The sequence below is a fragment of the Nerophis lumbriciformis genome, linkage group LG16 (assembly GCF_033978685.3).
Source record: "Nerophis lumbriciformis linkage group LG16, RoL_Nlum_v2.1, whole genome shotgun sequence".
Taxonomy (NCBI): domain Eukaryota; kingdom Metazoa; phylum Chordata; class Actinopteri; order Syngnathiformes; family Syngnathidae; genus Nerophis; species Nerophis lumbriciformis.
The window spans coordinates 21613599-21619598 of NC_084563.2; the positions used below are offsets into that span (position 1 = coordinate 21613599).

The 6000-nt window shown below is 37.0% G+C and overlaps 1 protein-coding gene across 2 annotated transcripts in view; it reads left to right on the forward strand.

Moving 5' to 3' along the window:
* The window catches only part of slit3 (slit homolog 3 (Drosophila)), a 615812-nt gene that overhangs the window by 171171 nt on the left and 438641 nt on the right, over positions 1 to 6000 (forward strand). The gene's annotated exons all lie outside the window — the stretch shown is intronic.

Sequence of the window (6000 nt, forward strand, 5' to 3'; positions counted from 1 at the left end):
TACTAATTATTCATCAATCAAAATTAACGACATGCTATTGAATGGAGATAAGTCAAACACTAACACCAGGCGGAACACACATTATCAGGCTGAAGTTTGTCCCTATTGGGGTGTACGGTATACCGGTATTAGTATAGTACCACGATACTACCTAATCATCAATCAAAATTAACGGCACGCTATTGAATGGAGACAAGTCAAACACTAACTCCAGGCGGAACACACATTCTCAAGCTGAAGTTTGTCCCTGTTAGGGTGTACGGTGTATTAGTATAGTACCGCGATACTAATTATTCATCAATCAATATTAAAGACATGCTATTGAATGGAGACAAGTCAAACACTAACGCCAGGCGGGACACACATTCTCAGGCTGAAGTTTGTCTCTATTTGGGTTGTACACTATACCGGTATTAGTATAGTACCGTGATACTAATGAATCATCAATCAAAATTAACGGCACGCTATTGAATGGAGACAAGTCAAACACTAACGCCAGGCGGAACACACATTCTCAGGCTGAAGTTTGTCCCTGTTAGGGTGTACGGTGTATTAGTATAGTACCGCGATACTAATTATTCATCAATCAAAATTAACGACATGCTATTGAATGGAGACAAGTCAAACACTAACACCAGGCGGAACACACATTCTCAGGCTGAAGTTTGTGCCTAATAGGGTGTACGCTATACGGTATACCGGTATTAGTATAGTACCACAATACTAATTAATCATCAATCAAAATTAACGGCGCGCTATTGAATGGAGACAAGTCAAACACTAACGCCAGGCGGAACACACATTCTCAGGCTGAAGTTTGTCCCTATTTGGGTTGTACAGTATACCAGTATTAGTATAGTACCACAATACTAATGAATCATCAATCAAAATTAACGACGCGCTATTGAATGGAGACAAGTCAAACACTAACGCCAGGCGGAACACACATTCTCAGGCTGAAGTTTGTCCCTATTTGGGTTGTACAGTATACCAGTATTAGTATAGTACCACAATACTAATGAATCATCAATCAAAATTAACGACGCGCTATTGAATGGAGACAAGTCAAACACTAACGCCAGGCGGAACACACATTCTCAGGCTGAAGTTTGTCCCTATTTGGGTTGTACAGTATACCAGTATTAGTATAGTACCACAATACTAATGAATCATCAATCAAAATTAACGACGCGCTATTGAATGGAGACAAGTCAAACACTAACGCCAGGCGGAACACACATTCTCAGGCTGAAGTTTGTCCCTATTTGGGTTGTACAGTATACCAGTATTAGTATAGTACCACAATACTAATGAATCATCAATCAAAATTAACGACGCGCTATTGAATGGAGACAAGTCAAACACTAACGCCAGGCGGAACACACATTCTCAGGCTGAAGTTTGTCCCTATTTGAGTTGTACAGTATACCAGTATTAGTATAGTACCACAATACTAATGAATCATCAATCAAAATTAACGACGCGCTATTGAATGGAGACAAGTCAAACACTAACGCCAGGCGGAACACACATTCTCAGGCTGAAGTTTGTCCCTATTTGGGTTGTACAGTATACCAGTATTAGTATAGTACCACAATACTAATGAATCATCAATCAAAATTAACGACGCGCTATTGAATGGAGACAAGTCAAACACTAACGCCAGGCGGAACACACATTCTCAGGCTGAAGTTTGTCCCTATTTGGGTTGTACAGTATACCAGTATTAGTATAGTACCACAATACTAATGAATCATCAATCAAAATTAACGACGCGCTATTGAATGGAGACAAGTCAAACACTACTCTCAGGCTGAAGTTTGTCCCTATTAAGGTGTACGGTATACCGGTATTAGTATAGTACCGCAATACTAATGAATCATCAATCAAAATTAAGGGCACGATATTGAATGGAGACAAGTCAAACACTAACGCCAGGCAGAACACACATTTTCAGGCTGAAGTTTGTCCCTATTACACTTTGTCATTATGGGGTATTGTGCGCACAATTCTGAGGAATAAAAGTGGATTCATTCCATTTTAGAATAAGGTAGTAACAAAACAAAATGTGGAACAATTGCAGCTGGGAACATCCCATTAAAAAAAAAAACCTGATTGTGAGTTTTTTTGTTTTTTTTTATAAATTTGCAATTTAAAAAATAAATAAATTAAAAAACACTTTGTCATCATGGGGTATTGTGCGCACAATTCTGAGGAATAAAAGTGGATTTATTCCATTTTAGAATAAGGTTGTAAAAAAACAAAATGTGGAACAATTGCAGGTGGGAACTTCCCATTAGAAACAACTGATTGTGATTTATTTATTTTGAATACCTTTTCAATTTAAAAAAACAAAAAAAACATGTATTGTCATCATGGGGTATTGTGCGCACAATTCTGAGGAATAAAAGTGGATTTATTCCATTTTAAAATAAGGTTGTAACAAAACAAAATATGGAACAATTACAGCTGGGAACTTCCCATTAAAAACAACTGATTGTGATTTATTATTATTATTTATTTGCAATAAAAAAATAAAAAAATAAAAACACGCATTATCATAGGGTATTGTGCGCACAATTCTGAGGAATAAAAGTGGATGTATTCCATTTTAAAATAAGGTTGTAACATAACAAAATGTGGAACAATTACTGAAGTTTCCCATTAAAAACAACTGATTGTGATTTATTTATTTTTGATACATTTGCAATTAAAAAAAAAAAATAAAAACACGCATTACCATGGGGTATTGTGCGCACAATTCTGAGGAATAAAAGTGGATTTATTCCATTTTAGAATAAGGTTGTAACATAACAAAATGTGGAACAATTACAGAAGTTTCCCATTAAAAACAACTGATTGTGATTTATTTATTTATTTTTGATACATTTGCAATTAAAAAAAAAAAAATAAAAACACGCATTACCATGGGGAATTGTGCGCACAATTCTGAGGAATAAAAGTGGATTTATTCCATTTTAGAATAAGGTTGTAACATAACAAAATGTGGAACAATTACAGAAGTTTCCCATTAAAAACAACTGATTGTGATTTATTTATTTATTTTTGATACATTTGCAATTAAAAAAAATAAAATAAAAACACGCATTACCATGGGGAATTGTGCGCACAATTCTGAGGAATAAAAGTGGATTTATTCCATTTTAGAATAAGGTTGTAACATAACAAAATGTGGAACAATTACAGAAGTTTCCCATTAAAAACAACTGATTGTAATTTATTTATTTATTTTTGATACATTTGCAATTAAAAAAAATAAAATAAAAACACGCATTACCATGGGGAATTGTGCGCACAATTCTGAGGAATAAAAGTGGATTTATTCCATTTTAGAATAAGGTTGTAACATAACAAAATGTGGAACAATTACAGAAGTTTCCCATTAAAAACAACTGATTGTGATTTATTTATTTATTTTTGATGCATATGCAATTTAAAACAAATAAAATAAAAACACGCATTACCATGGGGAATTGTGCGCACAATTCTGAGGAAAAAAAGTGGATTTATTCCATTTTAAAATAAGGTTGTAACATATAATGTGGAACATTTGCAGCTGGGAACTTCCCATTAAAAACATTTTTAATGTTTTTAAAAAAAATTTTTTTTTAATAATTTACTGTCTCACTGTAAGAACGACCAACTGATTTATTTTGCCTTTAGCTGAAGTGGACTGAAGGAGTTTGACAAATATGTTCTAGATATCGTGTGGGAAAGCGCTGCAATACGCCTGCCAGGCCACTAGTTGGCACTTGATGGTCGGTGTTAAACGCCATTGCGGTCCGTTTTTCTTTCGGTGCAGATTGCAGTTGAGAATTGATCTTTGTGAATGTCAGCCATTATTATTTTGTGTCCAATCAAGCACGTTATTGCTTTTCAATGAAGATGGCTGAGGTAGCTTAACCTGAAATGTAATTCATTATAAACTAGTATTAAAAACCAGATCCAAAGTATTTGGGACAGCTGTTTTTTTCCTGCACCTTTGGATTCATTAACTCCATCTTTATTACTTTTATGCAAATCCACAATGTGTGGGAGTGGGTGTCCACCATGAATGTGGGTCCTTTGTGATCCCCTCCGAAGTCTGACGACAACACGAGCGGGCAGAGTTGTTTGCGCTGTCGTGTTTGGTTTCCCGCTGAAAGAGCGCCAGCTGCCACCGGCTCTGTTTGACTTCCTTCAACTTTTAATGAGCAGCGAGGGAGGCGACGTTCTCGCTCGTTTCTTCTTGAAACGGACCGGATTCCTGCCTCGTATTTTGTCTTCTACTGTCTCCTGCCTTTCACCTCCTCTCTCCCTTTTTTGATTGTCAGCTGAAAGGCGGCCGGTGTTTACCGGCTTCGCTTCCTAATCCCTGGACAAACTACTATCGCTAATGACTTTCTCACTGCATGGGGGGCAAGAGAAAAAGGCCAAGTATTAGTTTTTTTTCCCCTTAAAAGTGTTGCATCCTGCAGAAGTGACGCTGTAATGTATCATATTTTCCCGACTATAAGATGCATTAAAAATCATTTTTTCTTTCTCAATCCTCAACTGTGCTCCTAATGTACGGAATAATTCTGGCTTTGCTTACCGACCTCGAAGCTATTTTATTTGGTACATGGTGTAATGATAAGTGTGACCAGTAGATGACAGTCAAACATAAGTGATACGTGTAGACTGCAATATGATGGCAGTCACACATAAGAGATACGTGTAGACTACAATATGATGGCAGTCACACATAAGAGATACGTGTAGACTGCACTCTGATGGCAGTCACATATAAGAGATACATGTAGACTGCAAAATGATGGCAGTCACACATAAGAGATACGTGTAGACTGCAATATAATGGCAGTCACACATAAGAGATACGTGTAGACTGCACTCTGATGGCAGTCACATATAAGAGATACATGTAGACTGCAATATGATGGCAGTCACACATAAAAGATACGTGTAGACTGCAATATTATGGCAGTCATACATAAGAGATACATGTAAACTGCAATATGATGGCAGTCATCACACAAGAGATACGTGTAGACTGCAATATGATGGCAGTCATGCTTAAGAGATTTGTGTAGACTGCAATATGATGGCAGTCACACATAAGAGATACGTGTAGACTGCAATATGATGGCAGTCACACATAAGAGATACATGTAGACTGCAATATGATGGCAGTCACACATAGGAGATACGTGTCGACTGCAATATGACGTCAGTCACATAAGAGATAGGAATAGACTGCAATATGATGGCAGTCACACACAAGAGATACGTGCAGACTGCAATATGATGGCAGTCACACATAAGAGATACATGTAGACTGCAATATGATGGCAGTCACACATAAGAGATACATGTAGACTGCAATATGATGGCAGTCACACATAAAAGAGATTTGTAGACTGCAATTTGATGGCAGTCATCACACATAAGAGATACGTGTAGATTGCAATACGATAGCAGTCACACATAAGAGATACATGTAGACTGCAATATGATGGCAGTCACACATAAGAGATACATGTAGACTGCAATATGATGGCAGTCACACATAAGAGATACATGTAGACTGCAATATGATGGCAGTCACACATAAGAGATAAGTGTAGACTGCAATATGATGGCAGTCACACATAAGAGATCCGTGTAGACTGCAATATGATGGCAGTCACACATAAGAGATACGTGTAGACTGCAATATGATGGCAGTCACACATAAGAGATACGTGCAAACTGCAATATGATGGCAATTACACAAGAGATACATGTAGACTGTAATATGATGGCAGTCACACATAAGAGATACGTGCAAACTGCAATATGATGGCAATCACACAAGAGATACATGTAGACTGTAATATGATGGCAGTCACACATAAGATATACGTGTAGACTGCACTGTGATGGCAGTCACACATAAGAGAGACTGCAATTTGATGGCAGTCATCACACAAGAGATACGTGTAGACTGCAATATGATGGCAG